This window comes from Mixophyes fleayi, chromosome 1 (assembly GCF_038048845.1).
Source record: "Mixophyes fleayi isolate aMixFle1 chromosome 1, aMixFle1.hap1, whole genome shotgun sequence".
NCBI classification, from domain to species: domain Eukaryota; kingdom Metazoa; phylum Chordata; class Amphibia; order Anura; family Limnodynastidae; genus Mixophyes; species Mixophyes fleayi.
In genome coordinates, this window is record NC_134402.1 from 340,486,358 (window position 1) to 340,508,159 (window position 21,802).

Below are 21,802 nucleotides of genomic sequence, written 5' to 3' on the forward strand. Positions count from 1 at the left end.
GATTAAAATAGGCAATGTTGTATTTTCAAGTAAAAAAAAAAAGTTGTTTTTCCTCCCACCAACTTAGGACAGTTTCCTGATGAAATCTACAATTAAAAATGCTGATTCTGCAGACCTTTTATTTACTGTTACATCACTGGACAGTGTGTAATTCAACCAATCCACACAATGCATTTCTACACACATCTACAAAGCTGTTCCTAAAAATCACCCCCCTCCTCATACAGCAACCTATTGCAGAGAAGTGAAAGAACATAAAGAAATAAATGCAAGCTATTTTCTGCATGATTACTCTGCTCTATAAAACACATACATTTTTGCAAGTATTGATTAGTAGCTTTAATTGATTTATAAAACCGCATGTAGGTGTTTTTGTGTTAGGTTTTTTCTTCTAGTCTGTCATGTATTTAAATCTTTTGCTACTCTGAGTTCTAAGCAGTTCCAGTAAGGCAGTGCACAAATGTAATCAAAGTTCTAAACAATCCACAGAATAGAACTCTGCACACAGTCTTCAGGTACATGTCTCAAGTATAATTTGTAATAAAAAAAAAAAAAAAAAATCTTGTGTAATGGGATACTCGCATTTGTTTTAAACTAATGGAACAAATTAATTGTTATTACTCCATTCATGTCAGCTGATTGTTGTCCCAGGCCTACCGACCTTGAAGATATGGTACTCTGATTTTCTTACTATGCAGAAGCACTTAACACCATTTTCACAATGCAATGGCAGTTAAGTGTTTAAGGTGGTATGTAAATATTGTGGGGGTCAAGAAGTGTTTTTGTTCTGTTTCTGGCCCTATTTTTGCACCCAGCAGCTGTAATTGACAGCCAAGGTTTGTATATAGAGGTTAATGAAGGAGCATCGTATCCTCTCCATGATTAAAAATGAAAATGGCTTTTCTGGTATTGGCAGATCTGATGATAAACCTGACTTTGCATTAAGGCACGGCATCCCAAACTTAAAATACAAGCGAGGGCAATTATGGATATTTGATCTAATAGTGCTGTATTGCAAATTGAGAATTATCAGATATCCTTTATGAATTTATAGGAACAACTTGAAATACAATACACTAATGGATGACTATAGTGACTCTTGAAGGTGCCTGAAATAAGTGTAGGTCAGAGTGCCTTATATGAGCTATTCAACTAGTAGAGAATCAATCTGTTTTAAGTAATGGCAATCACAAACTGACATGTCACGCTAAGCAACCATGAAAAAGCACAACAATGCAATAATGTTTAGTATCAATGTAGGTGTTGAACTGCCTAATAGGAGTGTTATTAAAATCTTTATGGTGGTCTCAACTCTGAGATTTATTACTCCTAGGACCATTTAGATATATGGATCTCTCCCCAAGTCACCATTACATCCATATCGCTATCATGTAGATATTCTTTATACATTGAGGAAAATGTGTCATATTAAGCTAATCTAATGTGATATTAGCAATAGTTTGTCCAGTACATATGTTAATACTCCCTTCAAAAAGTATCTCCCTGTAAGTACTAATGATATCACATACAGTTTGAAGAGAGCACACAATTTACCAGCTCCTGAAGCGGGCCTAGGATTTTATATATTTTAATTTCACTGTTTTCCTATACTTTCACCTATTTGATTTTAATATTTTTCCTCTGGAGACCAGTATAATCAATTGATCAGTACTTTAATATGTTAATAATAAGTGATTTTATAATTGTTTTGACTGGGAGTGCTTTGGAGATCAACCTTAATCTTGTGGGCATACACATGATGAACCTTTCTGATCCCAGAATTACTCAGTTTGAGGCACTCTTAGTCTTTCAAGGTTTTTTTTCAAGGCACTCTCAAGCCAAATAATTACCAAGTAGTCCCCTTGCCTTGCTTACCACTGACCCTGGCATTGGCACCTCTGAGATCGCAGCGACACCCCAGGGAGTTGCGGCGCACAATTTGGGAACTACTGCATTAAGGTCAACTAAGCCCATTTGGTAATATGTTGGAAAAAAAAATTCCATGAATTAAGAGAATGTTTCTACATTTTGGCACCTTTCAAAACCTGTGTGAAATGACATGCCAGCCTCCTGCCACTTGGTCATGCACACAAGTTGTTTTATTTTTCACTTTATTGCACATGAATGATACTGACAGATAAGTGTATTATGAAAGAAATAATAATGCTGTAGACAAGGTAAACGCTGCAGTCTGACATGGGTAATACCAATAAATAGGAAAATGACAGCAATATTATACATTCATCTCTTAAGTTAGTCACACATATTTTACAAGCCAATCACAATTTTTGGTTGTACCAATCGGTATATTATGAGCTGAACAGAAATTAAAGATTATGCTACACATTTCTTTCCGGAAGAGAAGTTGTATTGCTAAGGTAAACAGAAAATGATGTAAAAGAACTCTAGTCCAAACATTTTCCTAATCTTGTACATCTTATATTGCATATAGTTTGTACAATTGAATGGGATCAAATGATTTCCATGACCAAGCTGTTGTGTTTTTGTTTTTAATAGTTTAGATTTTAGTTGAACAGCTAAATTGAGTAGCGTCTTTCATATTTGTCTTCATACTATGGTTCAGTAAATTGGGGGTGTGATGGACTTGGTCATATGGATGTATTTCTACAGTGTCCTTTATGGTGGTCTGAGCATGTAATGATCAGACTCTAAACAAAATTAATTTTGTGTTGGGATCCATGAACCCTCTGCAATAGCCTTTTTTTTTATATAGTATACACTATATACGATATGCTTTCCACATGCTCCTCTGTAAACTTGTGCATACTAAAATTTGTTCCGTCTGATCTATGTATACTTTGTGCAGTTAGTAAGTACATCTCAAACAAATGCATTTGTGCACGTGAGCTCTCAATGGCTATAACTTATGCCCAGCAGCCTACTAGGAACATTTTAATGGAAAACACAATGCAGGTGACCCGGCCCAAGGAAGCCCAGTAGGGAACCAGCATGGGGGGGGGGGGGGAGGGACAGATGAGCCCAGCGAGCCGCAGGTACTCTTCCAAGTTTGTCATAGCCTGTTTTTGCCTTGGCTGGTTAAAGCTATAGCATTGCCATATATCCTTAATTGAACTCCAGAAAGAGACCATGTAATTGTGTGCCTGTATAATGCAGATTTTACCTGTATAATATGACAAAATAACTAATGTCATCAGGTCCTCAACTATTGCTTTTTTTTTTTTTTTTTGTGCTTCTCTACACACTGTCTTGGTGTTTTGGGCACACTACTAATGTGCAGACTGGAGGAAACCTGCCTGACTGGATGGGGTTCCAGTATGGCTCTATGTTGTAAAGAAAAATAACGCTGACAACCGGTCAGTTTTAAACATGTTCTGCACAAACTAATTGACAGCTGTTATCCTTGTAAGTACATAATTATGCTTAACATTTTCCATATCCCATTCATGAAGATCTTTCATGTGCCTATGTTTGGAGGGTATAGTGCACCTTTCAGTCCACTACATTTCTGGTATATGCCCACTGACAAAATGTTGCAGTTTAAGTACTAGTCAATTTTCTGGCAATGTGACTAGCTGTCTGCTGCAGTTTGATAGATCACCTGCTGTACAATATGGTAACTGTTACATGTTCATAAACTACAGACACTGGTGTGCAGTGTGTTTCTAAAATGGACACAACTGCGGCTCGTATATAAATACAACTTGTTGCCTTTTAAGCTGCTTGAAAGTGGAAGGAAACATGCAGCTATCGTAGTAATTGACCCCTCTTGCAACTCATGCTCATTCACTTTTCAGCATGATGTGATTGCTGCACACATTTGCTCATTATTGTGTTTAGTGATCAATATGACAGCTGGGGGTGAGTTCAGTCAGGGCTCTGTTCTAAATGAGCCCTACCACCTATGGCTGCCCAGTTGACAGCATGCAGTCCACATGTAGCCCCTCAAGGCTTTGTTTCTTCTTTGGCCCACAACATCTGCATATATTATTGATTGTTTCATTGTATTTAGCTACACTAGTGTCTTGGGCTTACAAGCACATAGTTCACATATGGAGCCCTCTGCATGTAAATACTTTTACAGTACTAACCTATGGTAAATGTTGCTAACTATAAATGCTGTTAACAGCTACACAGAGATCTGTCTGAAGTTAGCTTTGTAACTGTTTCGGATCAGTGTGATTTGTGTCAAATTAGTGTTCACACTGGTCTATCGTATTGCAGGTTTTTGTGTTTTTTATTTTTGTTTTGTGTGTGTACATTGATTGGGAGAATATGTATACTACGTGGGCATTGTAAAAAAAAAAAAAAAATACCCACTGTTTACTTGAGCTGAGAATACACTAGTTTAGTTAAAATGGGGGAAGAAGCTGGATCGCAATGGCTTTGCGTTTTAATGAAATTACACCAAATGCCTCCACTTTCAACAAATGATTTGCTGTCATGGCAACAAGCTGCAAAGAAAGCGGAGGGAAAAAAAAAACCTGTCGCACGAGGAAAAGAAAAGCAGCCTCAAGTCTACTACAGATGGATTAACTCTCTCTTTATTGGATGTGCTTGTTGATAACAGAATAATGTGGTTGCTTTTCCAGAATTGATTGAGTTAAATGTCTCTGTTGCTAGAGGCTGTAGCATAGAACTTGTTGCTGTGGTAGCATCATATCCTTGGATACAGCAGCTGCATCAGGGAATTGTGTAAATTCATGAGTGGTTCTCCCCCTTTACTCCCCGAGTCTTTGTTTTGTATTTTGTGTGGGGGAGAGTTCACCAAGGTGCCAAGTGCAAGGCGAGGAGGAGATTAAAGTGACCTTTCATGGAAGGAAACATGAACTTGGATCACTACTGGTTTTATGTTAAAATCTAGGCAAATAAATCATGGAAAGAGTGAAGTACTATAATAGCTTGATTATACCAAAAAGGAATGAAATGCGTTTGCAACAGATTGACTAAAAAACAGTGGGAAGAAAAAGCTGTTGGTATAGAAACAAGTATTCTACATCACATCTAATTTAATATTTTGCATTCTGATTTATATAGTGGAAATAACTAATTGTTTCATTAAAATGACTAACTATAGGTTATAATTTGTTGGAAACGTAGCTAAAATGCTAGTTTACTGGAATTGTGTAATTTCATGGCAAGTATTTTCCTCATGGAATAATATGATGGTGTGAGTAACTGGTATTAATTTGGCCTAAAAAATTCATTTTATATTTAGCATATTTTTATTAAACATCTCTATCTTAATTGTCCTGAAGAGAAGGTAAACGCTGAACAGTACATAAGCAGTAAAATGGTTGCTATTAAATGGATCATGAATAAGTTGGCACCTTCTGCAAAATGTGTTCAAGCTGCCATACGGGCTGCCAGATTTATGTAAATAAAAATGTTTTCAATAAATTATCAGCTGAGCAAATTATGCTACAAAATCACATAGAAGTCTTATGTTTTCAAGGGGTATACATTTCCAAGATTATGATTTCAGGCAGCTTGTGTAAAAATAACTCCTCCGTGTCTGAGTTTGAAGTGCTGAACACAGTGGTAAGTAAAACTAAGATAACCACACAATATAGTTATGTTAGGGTTTTTTTTGTTTTTAAATCAAATTAACAGACTAAACATCGATGCATTCCTCACTCCAGTCATCTAAAAACATACTGATCCATGACATCACATTGAATATTGGCATATTTTTTTCATTAGCTTATGTTGGTTTTGTTGCCACGTAGAAACCAGTGCATACCCGATTGCTGCACACTTGTCATATAAGTCTTTATTCAGGGAGGGTAGATATATGCAGATTACCAGAATCAATATATTCAAATCCAAATGAATATCCAAGACTTCTATCATTTTAGAACATTCTTCCCACAACCCATGAATCATTGGGCAAGTCTACTAACAGTGCAATAAGTTTCCAAGTGAAATATACCCCCCATAAGCACAGGGCTGATGTATAGGAAAACATTTTTTTTAAATGAAACAAATACCATTCGTGCAAGATTTTATATAGCTATATATTACAATATTAAGAGAATAGTCATGTTTCAAAGGTCCAAGTCCAGTGATTATCTTCTAAGGTATACCCTGAAAAAAAATCCCATTTTCCATTAAATATCAACACATTTCATGCTATGTTGCACTGAAATAAACCTTTCAGATAGGAGTGACTGTTGTGCAACAGGGAAGCAAGTCTACATGTTAAAACTTATTTTACGTTCTGTTAAGTGCCTGAAACAGTTACAATGGAAAATACAAGTCTACACACCTGTATTGAAATGACAGATATTTGTGTATTACTGATAAATACTCAGCACATGTTAGTCTGAATGCTAGTTGGCATTGATCATTTAAAAATAATGCATGTGGATTGGTTTGTACAACCGTTCTGACCAGTGTTCACTTTGTTATGCGCCGATTTCAACTTTGCAGCATTCACGATCGTTAATGCTCCATACAATATTTAGGCGTGAAAATATTTTTATTAGGACAATGATTTAATTAACTCTAATCTCATGTGACAACTAGCCCATAACAAATTTTACGTTTGTAACTTACTCCCAAAAAAAAATATGAAAAAATTGGCATGTGGAGAAAAGTGCACCCCATGATTCAGTAGCTTATAGAACAACCATTGGCAGCAATAACTAGTTTTCTGGATGAGTTTATTAGCCTTGAAAATATTTCAAGAATTTTGAGTTTTGTAGGCATTTGTTAATGCACAGCTCTTAAAGTCCCACCACAGAATCTCAATGGGGTTGAGGTCTGGATTTTGACCGTGGCTACTGCAAATTTGTGATTCTTTTCCGACCATTTGGTTTTAGTTTTGGCGGCTGTAGTTCATGGTGGATTCAATGATTGCAAGATATCCAGGACAGATGGCTGCAGAGCACCCTAAATTCATCACTCCCTCCAACCCCTTTCTTGACTGCTAGTATGAGGTTCCTGTGTTGATATGATATGATAGAATATAATATGGTTAAGTCCGCACTGATAATAAACAGCAGCCCCCTATTAATCTACATACATTCCATCCAAGTATGTTAAAACCTAAACCACACACAATTGGGATAATCGGTACGGCGCTAACTATAGATATTATCATAAAACACTCTTAGGACAACCAAATAACTTTCCACACATAATTATAATGTATAGTCCATAAGTCCTAAAACAGATGTTTTCCTTTTGGATTGATTGAAAAGAATATCGAATTACATGTAAGTGTGTACCGAGTGGGTGTTTATTACTCACGTGGTGTTATAATCAACTATAGAACCACTTACATTGATATCCTTTGGGGGACGGAGTTCTGGTATATGTTTTAGATCATCCTAAGATGCTTTCTCTTTTTATGATCCTTTTTATATATACAACCTCGTGAGAGAAATTCTTGGGATATATTCTTCTGAGTATTTGGAAGAGGGCAGGGACATACCATTATATGCACTGTGGAAATCCAACATTCGATATTCTTTTCAATCACTCCTAAAGGAAAACATCTGTTTTGGGACTTATGGACTATACATTATAATTTATGTCTGGAAAGTTATCTGTCTGTCCTAGGGGTGTTTTATGATGATCTCTATAGTTAGCGCCGTACCTATTATCCCAATTGTGTGTGTGGTTTATGTGTTGATATGATGCTTTTTTTCATCACACATGGCAGCATGCAATAAGGTCAAACAAATCCACTTTGGTCTTGTCTCTCCTGAGGACATTATTCCAGAAGTCTTTGTGTTCTGTTCATATGTAACTGCAAACCTAAGATGAACCCATCTTTTGTGTGTGTTCCCTGTAGATCGCTGGATGTAGCTTCTGGGTTTTCTGCTACTTAGAGCATCATACTGACTGATCTTTGGGTGAATTTGCTGGGACATCCTCTACTGGGAAGATTGGCAACTGTCCTCCATTGCTATGGAAGCAGTGAGGGGGGTACTTTCATACATGGGTTCATTTTCCATATTTTTTGTTGAAGTATGACAAAGTAAAATTTGTTATGGATTATTCTTGATTTGTAAGGCACGACAGCGCTGGACAGTGGGGAAAACAGAACATACATAAAATAGACATACGAGGTAGAATAAATGCAGACATGAAAACAAAGCATAGAGAGGGCCCTGTTCATGAGAGCTTACATCCCCATTGGAAGAGGTCACAGCTGAAACAAGAGGATAGAGTAGTTCAGAGTGGAGATTGGGAATTGAGTTGATTGAGTCGTGCATTAGTGTGTTTAGTATAGGTGGAAGTATGGTAGACACTAACAGCGATGGGTTTTCAGAGGGTATTTAAAGATTTGAAGGTGTGGTTACCAGAGGGCTGCACAGGTCAGAGGTAGATCTGAGGTCAAGAGGGAGAGTATTTTGAAATGAGATTTTAGAGAGCTTTGTGGGTAATGATCAGTAATTTTAAAATGGATTGCGGAGCACACAGGGAGCATATGTAGGTATTTGCGGGATGGTCCAGTAGATGTGGAGCGGCAAAAAAATAAGAGGTCAATCTTGTGGCATTTAAAATTGATTGCGATACGAGGAAATATGGGAAAGTGTAATGCCTGATAGGAGAAGCTTGTAGTAGTCAAAGTGAGAGATGAGAAAATGGATGAGTTTTGGTAGCCTCTTGGTAAGGGCATATTCTGGCAATGTTTTGAATGTGGAAGCAACAGGACAGAGAGATTGGGAATTGAAACAGAGGGTGGAGCCAAGTGTGAAAGTCGGGGGGGTTTGGAAGGCTTAGAAAATAGTGGGGTTATTGTCCGTGAGAGATTTGACGGGACGTGGTTACATTGGGAGGAGAGAAAATGAGCTTTTAGGTAAGACAGTTGTTTTCACACAAAAAATAGGGAAAGGGAGACGTGGGTGTCGTCAGTGTAGAGGTGATACAGGAGGCTGAGAGACACTAAAGGAGTGGTTTGATGGGTAGGAAGTGAAGCCGAAATTAACTTGCATAGGTCAATTGATTGCTGCTTTCACCACTTGATCACCCTTTTATCTTATACAACCTTCCGAGAGCTTCAAGAGGATAAATTTGGAGAGATTGAACTGTTTGGACTGTGGAGTGTAGGAGAAGTTGGGGCGTGTGATTTCACTTGTGAAAATATAGTCAAATAGTGTTTATTTTGTGAAGGGAAAGGTGGGGGAGGTGCAGGTAGGTTTAGAAAGGGTAAGAAGTTGGCAAAGAGGCATTGAAAGTTAGAAGACTGGGTGGATATTAGAAGTGAAGTATGTGAGTTTTGCAAAAGCTTTGGACATGGTGAGGACTAGATTGTTGATTTATGTCTTGAAATGTATAAACACAGATTTGAAAGAGGGTCTACTTTTGTTTTCACATGACTTCAAAGTGCTATGGTAGAGCTTATTAAGTTCATACTACTCTAAGCTGCAGACAGTCTTCGAAAGCACCATCCAAAAGCATGGACATTTTGAGGCTTCTCATAAAAATAAAAATGAGTAAATGCACCCAAAGGTCCAAAAGTTGTAAAAATGAGAACTAGGCAAGACAAACTAATTTTACTGCCAACCCTCAAACTAGAGGTTTATTATGTTTACAGGAGTTTACAATTTTATTATGACCTGGAATGGCAATATACAATTCTCATACTGCAACACATACAAAACTGTACAGAATCCTCCCAGAAATGGGTTGTGCTGTATTCTCAAACAGTAAAAAATTGTGTGAACAATATACAACAAAAACAAGTGAAACACATTTCTTAAGTACTCTATTTGTTTGGAGAGTGCTTTTTTCCCTCTTTATGCACAGCTGTGCACTGTCAGTCATTTGTACCATTCAATGCAATCTTTATGCCATGCTGTATGCTTGCAGAGCTCTTTCTCATCCGCCTTCTTTGAGGCACGATTTCAAACCCACCATATGTGGGAAGCTGCTCTGTAATGTAATAACTGTTCTGCAACCTGCTCATTATATCTACTCTATTATCTGCTGCCTGCTAGTAATTCTACAAGCTCTTTTGCTCATAGCTATTTTAAAATAATTGATCACAACTTCAATAAACAATCAGCAATGTCTGCTAACATTTCTTTCCTTTTGGTATGCACTTGTGGGAGGTGTAATATCAACCAGCAGAGAGTTGCATAGATCATGGCTTAGTCTGATAATTTGTATGCCCTTTTAATTAGGGCCTGTAGAGAACATTGGAATCGTGTGACTAAAGAAATCCGCACTTAAGCAAATGTTCACTTTCCAAATTGTACAGATGGAACTCAAACGCCAATGGATTGGTCACATTGTGGCCCTGGTAGTGCAGTTAGCACTTGACCACATCCATACAGATAAGTTACTCTACCAAACAAATTTGCTGACATTTCAATCATCAGCCAGCATAATTCCAGTCTTTTATTACAAGGGGTGAGTCTCAGTTATGTGCAGTACATCATTAACCATTCTGATGCTGCGGTGGCCATTTTCTATACAGTCACAGCCTGGAATAGACCACCTATAGAACAAGAATACAGATCTGTGTGCTATAACCTCGATTCAAATTATATCTGTTCTTTTGAATACATAAACTTTAATTACAATTCATTGTTTCCATTTTTTTTATCTAGAGACAAATCACAACATGTGAAAAGAAATATGTTGAACACCGTTTGAAGATGCTGTTAGCAGTTATAACTAAGGGGAGATCATCGCAGGAGAGGGATCTTCAGATCACTCCCCAGCAGGTTTCCTGCACCCTCATTGCAAATTCAACCAGGCCATTAAGAACCTGTTGGTAAAGTGATCATGATTGCAATCAATTTAGCATAGATTATACCCTGGGACAGGCTCCTATCTGAACCGTTGTCCCAGCTTATCAGTTTCAAGAAATGTCCACATTAATTTCTTACTGCAATAAGAAATGTAAATTAATGTTTGCGCTTGTTAAAATAGACCTCTAAGTCACATTTCTCATCTACATATCTGGATAATTATTAATGATCAGCAAATATATCATATAAGACACTTTTATACCCCAAACTTTTTTATTTTTAGTATCTTCATTTATTTTTTTTTAACATCACTAGTTTTTGTTTGAGAGTTTTGTGTTGAAGAGGGGGGATTCATAATGGGTATCAGACTATAAAATACAAAATAATCTTAAGACCTTTTTCTTCACAGCGTAGTATACTCACTGGCCAACTACTACCACGCAGTGTTAACGGTGAAAAATGTGGAGGCGATTCAGTCAAGCTGGCGTGTTGGGTGTCTATGAAACCTGTTCGATGGAGGAGGGGGGAGCCCTCACCATCTGTATCTAACTCATGCCAAGTATACCATTTAACCATGGGGGAGGAGGCTGCCATGGAGTAGGGGACTCCTATTGTCTTTATTTCAAAACCAAACTGGATTTTGGTAATTGTTAGGGTAGTGGAGGGGGGGAGGGTTTTTCCAGGGTTGGCTATTTGTCGCTGTGCGATTAGGATGTGGCCCCACACATATATCTATGGTATTTTGGGATATATTTCATGTAAATGTGAAGGGGGACCACTAGCAAAGAGGGAGTTAATGATATCTTTGTGACTTTTTACACTAAGGTAAGGGCGATTCCACCTTTTATGATCACCCTTCGTTAATTTGGCATGGATCAATGCCGGGGGTAATATAAGAGGACATTACTTTTGTATTAGCCCATTGATCCAGTGTCGCAACTGCAGATGTGAAATTGCTCCTGAGATTGTGCAAAGGAGCAAAGGCTTTCAGCCCTAAATAAATTGTTGAGATGATTCTCTTGGTTGTCCACAGGAATAAGTTTTGGGTCAGGTATAGCTACTTGGTTTATTGAGAGGTTTCTATTTGGGGAGGGGGGGGGGGAGTGAAATATTTGATTAACACAAGGTTTCTGTCCCACACTCAAGGAGTCTGGGGTTGAAGATGGAGTATGAACATATTTGGGTCTGAGTGATATGGGGAGACCGATTAGATCTTCAATAGGGAAGGCAGGATTCAGGGCCTGTTCTAGATCAACCCAGGGCTTATGCAGCAGGAACAATCCTCCTCTGATATGTATGATGATGCATGCCTTTTAGTATTTGACTAGGTTCACAGGGCAAGACCTCCTTCCTGCTTGGCCAAGATCATTTGATTAAAGGCCAAACGTGAAGGCCTGCCTCTCCAGATATCTCTGGGGTGAGATAGGGTATCGTTCTAAAAACATCTTGGGAAGCAGCATCATTTTAAATGCTGCCACTCTTCCCAGCCAGGAGTTCAATGGCGATAATTGACATCAGAAAGGGACATGTATTCCTAAATATGAGAGAACTCTCCTTTTGGTAGTTAATTTATAGCTCTGCTGTAGCTGTTGGGAATCCAGTGCATCGGCAGCAACAATGTCTCTGGGCTAGTATTAAATAAGTGAACGTCATCTGTGAACAAGCTTAAACTGTGATGGTTACCCATAGATTCCATCCCCTGAAACTCCTACAAAGTCTAAGGTATTCTGCAAGGGGTTCTATGGCAAGATATAGATAAGAATTTATCCGTGAGGAAGTCATTGAAAATAGAAGATCATTTTTGACAATCTTTAGCAATGTACTTACAATAATGCAAATTATAAGAAAAGTAAATATCCATGCAATAAATTGTACAACAAATTAATTTACACCAAAAAACATTCTCAGACATGTATTAGTTAACCACGTCCATGTTTTGTATGTGTTTTACAGTAATTATGCATTAATATACGGAATAGTTACAATATAGAAAAATTATTTCAATTGAAAATTATTCCCTATATTTTCATACCCCCAAACTGAAATTCACCACAGTTCTGTTAAAAAGTAAACCAAACACTTCATTACAGAGAATTCATAATAATCCAGGCAATTGTGATTTTGAAAAAAGAGGATGAAATGATAGTGTGTATAATATATAAAATACAGGCTAGTGTGACAAATTGCTACTATCGCAATTGGAAATTGGATACGGACAAGATAAAGCAGACATTGTGGTGGGTATGACACTAACACTTGATGGGAGCTCTTAGGTTCTTTCTAACTTAAAACACCCTACAATCAAATTTAATTTAACCCGAGTTTGTAAGCAAGTTAATCCACTGTATTTCAGGCTTGTAGTGTTTACAAATTTAAATGATAGCTTGGGTAATGTAAAAAGAACAGAAAGGCAGAATGTTATGAAATGAAATGTAGTATGGCAAAATAGTCACAATGCTTGAGGTAACAAAAGAATAATGAAATGACACAATAAAATGGAAAAAAAATCAAAAAATAAAAGCGAAATATTAGACATGTAACGAATAAACTTTTATAACGAGACAACTACTTACTGTAAGGTAATGGTGCTTACAAACTCTGGCCATGCCTGGAATGCATGTCACGCTGAGCTCAATCTATACAAATGTTGATTGACTATCTGTTATAACTTCTCTGTTTTTAATCTCCTGACATCTTGATGATCATTGATAACGTATTGCTCATTTACTTGTTTTGAATAATGTTTTAATTTTTTTTTTGTTTTTTTGCATTGTACAATATGCTTTTTTGCTTAATTTGAGTTACTCCTATCAGCTATTAATAGCAAATTGAACACTGGGATATAAACATATTTTTCCACTACACACAATTTTAGTAGGAAATTTTTGAAAATGGAAAAACCTTTTTGCCTATACATCATAGAAACAAAACAATGCGTTCTATGAACTGGTCACAAATTTACACACATGCATATAAAATCTGACAAGATTAGTTATATTAATGGAGACAATATTTTATTGCTGATCTCCTGTGTGGGGCTAGAATTTAAACTTGACACCAGTTAGGGGCCTACCTTCCCTGATTTATACCTATATGGAGACATTGAAACCAATATGAATTATGTATTACCTTTTGTATATATGGGCTATATAGAACATTCTGAACTTTATAGCTAGTACACCTTTTGTAACTTCAAAAAGACTTTACATCTGCTGACCCCTGTAAAGTTGTATTGAGCTGAGGTGAAGTTATCCAGTCTAGCTAAGTGTAGACACTGGTCATTGTAGGGTGCCTGGGCAGGACAAATGGACAGGTGAGACTGTCAGCATTGCTTTTTTTAACCCCATTATTTGCCCACAGCCACAAGTTCACAAGATATAAAGAAACTCCATATGGGAAATAATGATTTCTATATCTTAAGCTTTATTTTAGTCACTCTGGACTATGTAATAATTTATGACATTCAGTATACCAATATAATGATACTTTACAAGTATATCATAGTGATATAAAAATGTACAAGGACCAAGTTGCACTTAATTTATAAACAACAATGTGGTATTTGTTTATAAACAACAAACATGATCTTCAAACTGGGTTGCCTTCAGCCGTAGCCAATTAGGTAGCCATGCGCACTCTGAATCAATGTTCTATTAAAGGGTACGAATCCATTTCCCTTTGTTGCTATGTGAATAAGGTTAAGCCTAAAACAAAAATGAAACCTTGTTTAACCTGCTTAATATCTACTGTTTGTATGCAGTCACATTTCCTTTAGTGTTAAACCATGGAAAGATTCCAGTTTTTGCATTTGAATTTAATCTTAAATAAGTTCATTGTTTTAATTTTCATACTTATTTTAACTTATGTCATTGTTTATTGTTAAACCGTGTGCTTATGTTTTTAGACTTTTTTTAATTTGAATAATTTGGTCATGGTTTCAGTCATACATAAATAAATGTCAATTTTAGAAGTCGCATTGTTTCTTGAAGGACCATTCTTGCTTAATGTTAGTTTCTATGAGAAGGCAAGTTTTAAATTGGATCTTGGTCCATTCAGTCCCAATTCAATGCGACATAACAGTCTGATACATAAGGTCAGACCACTTGATAGGAGAAAAAAAGTATATAAAATGGCATGTATTCCTACTGCACTAAAGTTTTTAGTGTTGCATCACTGGGACTGTTGACCGTGTCCTTCTTTTTTTTTTTTTTTAATCTTTTCTTTTTTAAATATTTTATTAACAGCATCAAGATATAAAAAGTACAAAAATATGGGAGATATATTTTACATTGTTCGCAGAGGAGTGAAAACAGCACAACAGTATTTGTCTATAGCAGGCCTGTCCAACCTGTTTGTTGATGTTTGTGAAACTACAAGTCCCAGCATGCCCTTCCAGCTATCACCTGGTTGTCTACCAGCAAAGCATGCTGGGGCTTGTAGTTTCACAACACCTGGAGGGCCGCAGGTTGGACAGGCCTGGTCTATAGCAAATATAAGGCTGCAGTCAAATATTGGATCAAACACTGGCAGGGTGTAGGGGCTCTCATGCTTGCTTTTTTGTTTTGAAAAAGGGTGAGGAGAGGTGGGTTCTTGGGCAAAGCAGAGTCTGTAAGGGATTGTAAATTCCATGCGAACATTTAGGTCAGATTGGAGATAGGGGAGAGAGGGTGGTGTTGAGCTGGGTCCAGGTGTTCCAGGTTTTGAGGAAATAGACGGATGAGTTCCTCAGAATGCCTGTCATCTGTTTCATCCATGGGCTTTGGCTTTTTCAGGAGCTAGCTATCAGACAAGTCGCTGCGCTCAGGACATGTCTAGCGAGCTTATTAAGATATTTTGGAAGGTCAGAATGGTAAAGGAAGTAGCGTATATTTTAGGAGGAAGGGAGGGGGGGGGTATTAGTGCTGGTTAAAGTGGCAATGAAGTCCATAACGCCACAAACTCTTCAGAAATGGTTATGTCCACAATATGTGAAGGAAGTAGATGCTTTCTTTGCGACCTCTCCAACAAATAGGGAGACCCAGGAGAATTCCGCTACTCCCATTCAGATGTCTAACCAATCCTCTGCATCCAGCTCCTTGTCAAGATACCCTTCCCAGTTGTTCTCATGCAGGAATTTCCCAGATTCACTGGAGGTCAGCATTGAGTGATATAATGAGGCCTCTAGATGAGGGACTGTTCAGACAATGGTGCTCAAGTTCTGCCAGTGGTCTAGCAGATATTCTGGTGATGGAAGACTGAGCGTAATGGCTGATTTGCAAATATTGGTGGAAGGTTGTAAAGTTTCTTGTAAATTTGCATATGTGGAGAAGGTTCCACATTTTGTTAGGCTGTTGAGCAATATCAGATTCCTTATTAACCAGTTGGGGAAATGCGCCAATGGAGTCCTGGATTAAACTGAAGTGTGTTGGGGGAAATGGTGAAAGGGCTAAAAAGTTTTCTTTGTTGCAGCATGTTTAGTTTGCAGAGGACAAGCACATTGTTAGGTGGAAGTGGGCATCTACAGGTCAGTTGAAACATGGGGCCATAAAAATGCAGTGGTTGAGGGGAGGGATGCAGGCTCAATGTCCACAAAAATACATGACACAAAAAATGGAGATGGCATACTAGTTGATAGAAAGCTGTGTAGCAACACTCAGTGCACAGGGAAATAAAATTATGCTATGTATTCATGGTTGACTATAGATTTAATACCTGTTTTTTTTTGTTTTTTTGTTTTGTGGTTTTTTTTTTGTTTTTTTTCTTCATCTAATGCTTCGTCAGCGATAATATAGTGTTATCCCTAGTAATTTCCTGGTTAAAAGTTGTTACAAGCAACAAATGATTGGTTCAGGGCTGTAGATGATATCCCTAAAGGTTAAGTAGGATCCACAAAATGTAATTAAAGAATATTGGACTTTTTTTGAATGATCCAGTGTTTTCACAGTAATCTGTTTTAATGTAGTTTGGTTTCATTATTATTGTTTTGTTATATATTTATTATGAAAGTGGGTAAGTACCTATTATTATGTTCCAGAAATAGGATTGCAAGTGGGACATTTTTAATGAGACCATTTGAGATGTAACTATGAATTTATCGTACAATTGTTGATACACATGTTGTACATAAGAGAGAGCAGTATGCCCTACAACTAGTAATGGAAAGTTTCTTAATGTTGACGCCATGAAAAAAAAATTCGGGGAAAGTGTTGCATAATGAGTTATTTGCTTGGAACCTTTCGTAGTTCTAAACTCGCGTTGCTATTTAAGAACCTAACCGACATCATGTTTAACTTGGTTTGCTTGTATGAATTATTATATTTGGTATGTTTATTACATTTGAAAGTGCAGTTTATTTAGACAGTAATTACAAATGCATTGATCTGTACTTTAATCCCTTTTTTTACATTTGTTACAAATGGAGCTATATTTTGCTCAAAAAAATTATTCTCAACACTGTAAAATAGTTATGTAAATTATAAAGTGTGACAAATTACTTGTTAAATAAAATCATTCTGATCGGTCTAATTTTTTGAGCTCATTAGCAGTAGTTTCTGGTTCTTTTTTTTTTTTTTTTTTTTTTGGGCTATCTTTCCAACGTTCTAAAAAAGGAAAGTGTACTTTCATTGAGACAAGTTTCTATCCTTTGTATCATGTTAGTCTATTTCTTGATTTGATATGGGTATTTTGCGTGCTGCAGAAGATGGCGGAACACGAAGCCGGTGAGAACCAAGAGATGTCAGGTACTGCGTTCTGCCAAGGCATGCTACAGGAGCGATAATGCATGGCATAGCACAGAGTGCATTCTTAAACCAAACACCTGAAAATATTCTGTCGTCTGCAAATTTTGGAAGTACCTTCCCAGTGCCATCTCGAAGAGAATTGTAACAACAGCATTGACTGGCAAAGAAAAAAAAGACAAAAAACTTACTGGAATTTATTAAACAGAAAGTGTTTCATTTTTTCTCATGTACTTTTAAGCAGAGATGCACTTAGCTTCTCCATAACAGCTGATTTTATCTGGGCCACCTCATAAAAGAAAATGTCTAGCAGGAATTCTTCAGTCATTTGTGAAGATATGTCTTCTAGGTTCATTCTAGATGAAACATGTAAACACTGACACATATTTGTCAATACATTTCTGTAAGTAATGCAGGATACCTTGGTTTGCTGGGTCCAAGTAAAGTGAAAGCTTCCTCCCAATATGAATTTTGTTATTGCCAATGGTGTTCCATAAGAATATATTGTTTTTATAATAGCTTTGTTACATTTTCCTGATCTTCAGCTGCCATCTTCTCTACAAATGAAGATATGGGACATGGTTTTTGGTGGGTGTTTTTATATATTAATTAAAGATGTTGACTGGGCACCCATTGATGAGGCTGGTGTGATGGAAGAAGCAGTAGTAGCACGACTTCTGGATTGACTGAAACAGTGGAAGAACTTCTTGTAATTTCCTCATCATGATCTATCTCCTATCAGACCCACAAAGGAATTTTCATGTTTGCAACACAATTCTTACATACAATTATGGGCTTGTGTTACAATTTGCATTGTGCAAGTTGCTTCCATCTTAAAGTTAAAATAACACAATGTTAGGTGCTTCAGTGCTGGAATGGTGATAGCGGTGTACAGTTCTCAAATACGTAGTGTCAGTCTTACCTTTCAACTGCCCCGTGTGCCAAATGGTTCAAATTATCTGCATAAACAGCACAGCACAGGCAGTCAAACAAACAGTTACAATCAGATGCACTCAGCTCCCAGGTATAGGGGTTTACATCTAGCAAGGGCTGGCTTGTGATGTAGATGTAAACCCCCTATACCTGGGAGGTGAGTGCATCTGATTTTTTGGGAATGTGGTCCATCAGAGGAATTGTCTTTTGCAATATATGTTAAAAAAAAAAAAAAAAAAGTATAATATTGATGTTAATGGTCGATTCCATTGCTAGTAAATTATCAGTTTTGGTACAGTCATGTTTATAAAGGGATTAGATATTAAAACAGATGGTGGGGAAGAGGAAAAATATAGTACAGATACCTCACTGGTACAAATAATACCAATCAACTAAATAGTAGCAACTGGATCAGTCTCATATACTTTGAGGAAGCCCATAACAGACATATTTTAAATAATTATATTATATGTGTCTCCCACTTTTTAAGGGAAGAAAAGTAATGGGACAATCGACTCAAAAGCTATTTCATGGACATGTGTGGGCTATTCCCTCGTTATTTCATCTAAAAAGCCATTACAGTTCTGGAACAACATCCTATGGACATATGAGACAAAGATCAACTTGTACCAGAGTGATGGGAAGAGAAGAGTATGGAGAAGGAAAGGAACTGCTCATGATCCAAATACCACCCCATCAGTGAAGCATGGTGGTGGTGGTAGTGTCATGGCGTGGGCATGTATGGCTGCCAATGGAACTGGTTTCCTTGTATTTATTGATGATGTGACTGCTGACAAAAGCAGCAGGATGAATTCTGAAGTCATTCGGGCAATATTATATGCTCATATTCAGTCAAATGCTTCAGAACTCATTGGAAGGCGCTTCACAGTGCAGAAGGACAATGACCCGAAGCATACTGCAAAAGCAACCAAAGAGTTTTTTTAAGGCTAACAAGTGGAATGTTATGCAATGGCCAAGTCAATCACCTGACCTGAATCCGATTGAGCATGAATTTCACTTGATGAAGACAAAACTGAAGGGAAAATGCCCCAAGAACAAGCAGAAGCTGAAGACATTTGCAGTAGAGGCCTGGCAGAGCATCACCAAGGATGAAACCCAGGGTCTGGTGATGTCTATGCCTTCCAGACTTCAGGCTGTAATTAACTGCAATGGATTTGCAACAAAGTATTAAAAAGTGAAAGTGTGATGTAGGATTGTTTAGTTTGTCCCATTACTTTTGGTCCCTTAAAAAGTGGGAGGCACATATAGAAACTGTTGTACTTCCTACACTGTTCACCTGATTTGGATGTAAATACCCTCAAATGAAAGCTGAAAGTCTGCAGTTAAAGCACATCTTGTTAGTTCCATTTCAAATCCATTGTGGTGGTGTATAGAGCCCAAAATATGAGAATTGTGTCGATGTCCCAATATTTATGGACTTGACTGTAGGCATCTATAAAAGGGGCCCCAAAAAGTTCCTGTAGCAGGGTCTGACATTGTTCTTGGCAACTCTGGTCCCAGGATTTTCTTATTGCTACCAGCCAGTATCACAGGGGGAGTTGAGTTTCTCTGAGCTGCCCGGTGACATTTTCTTAATAAATTTCACAATAAATGATTAGAAAATCTAGTTACTGAGATGTTCTTAATGATTAGACTGCCATAAATATTAAGCTACAACATCTGCAGTTTTGTAATGGATGCAAGTGACGCGCCTGCACTGAGTAAACTGTAAATAAGTTCATTTCCCTGCAGGTCTCACCTCACTGCTAAGCTGGGATGATGTCTTAAAATATGATACATAATATTTCTAGGAATACAATTATGTATTACAGCCTAAATATAGTTTAATATACTGAGTACAAAGGAAATTAAACCTACTTTTTTATATCATAGTATATATTCTTTCAGATCCTTTGTACTTCTAGACTTTTGGATCTCAAACTCACAGCAAGAGGATACAGATTCTAAATATGAAGCTGTTAGACTTATTCTGTCTCCTCTTTCTTAAAGATTTTTAACAAGCGTTGTGTTAAGAAACAGTAGCGTGAAATCCTCAACTGCTAAAACCACTTCACAAGATGTTCACCTTTAGCAGCCCCCTTTCCGAGGAACTGCCGTACTTGGTTGCCCCCAGAACTTAAGCTCAGGTAGTAGCAATTGTTGATCTAGCATTTGCCCGGTTGAGTGGACACAGTAGGAGGTAGTGAGCAACCAGGATGTAAATGGCAGAACGCAGAGACAGACAGATAGGAGTTAAATACAGAGTAATAGACTAGCCAAGGTCCTGAGCAGAAGAATCAGCAGTTCCTTTAAACAAGCCAGAGGTCAGGACACCTAAAGCTGTAAGAGCTGATCCATTAAAAAAAGCTGAGGTCAAAACACAGGAGTTTCTTTAAACAATCCAGGTCAGAAACTAATAGCAGAACAGGTCAGAATGCAAGGCACACCAGATCAAGCAGAAACTATCACCAGCATTGGAATGGTGACAGGAAGTGTTTTTTTAAAGCAAGGAAAGCCAATCAGAAGTTTGCTGGATGAGAAGCTGCATGGTTGCAGCAGTGATTGCAAAGCTGATGCTGCACCAAGCATTCAAGAGATGCTAGTTGCTATTTACATAGCAATCAACTGAATCAGCGAGATGATAGCTGAGTTGGTGGAGAGGATTCTACTGGATGTTAAGCAACTTTCCACAGCATAGCAGTGGACATCCTGACGTTGCATGATACTATAGTGAACACTGATATAATGACACACATAAGAGCTCCAGGCATGGGGCTAACAGTGAAGAAAACTGGCATTCAGAAATTATCCTATTTCTTAACATGGGGCAATAAGCTCTTGGATTTTAATATGTACAGGAACATGACCATATATATTGAAGGCACAAAGTCCTTCCTGTGAAAGTGGAAATAACTGGCTTCATTACATCAATTATTATCTATTATCATTATCTGAATCAATATTGCACACAAAAGGTATTGTATTACTTTGCTGTTATTTCTTCTTTTTTTTTAAATTTTTATTTTTGGAAGGTCACATAACAAACAAAACCGATATGCAGTGTCAGCAAGAAAAAAAAAACACATCACATAAAACATGGTATAAAATCAACAGAATATCGTAAAAAATCAGTGCAAAGAGGTCAAATTACGTGTATAAAGAATGACCAGAATTTTTTTATTTTTTTTTAAAAGATGTAAGGGAGAGAGCGAAATGCCGCAAAAGAGGAGGGCATAACGCAGGGAGAGAGGAGAAGAGAGACTAGAACAGAGCAGAAAAGGAAAGGAAGAAAGGGGTTCTCAAAAAGAAGACGGATATATGTAGGTGTAAAGTCAAGTGAAAGGGGAGTAAGCCTGAAAAAACGAGAGCCATGGGCTCCATACCTTAGTGAGCGATCTTGATGTCCTATTGATGATGCTGGTCATGTATTCCAGGCGCTGAACCTGCCAAACTCTGTTAATA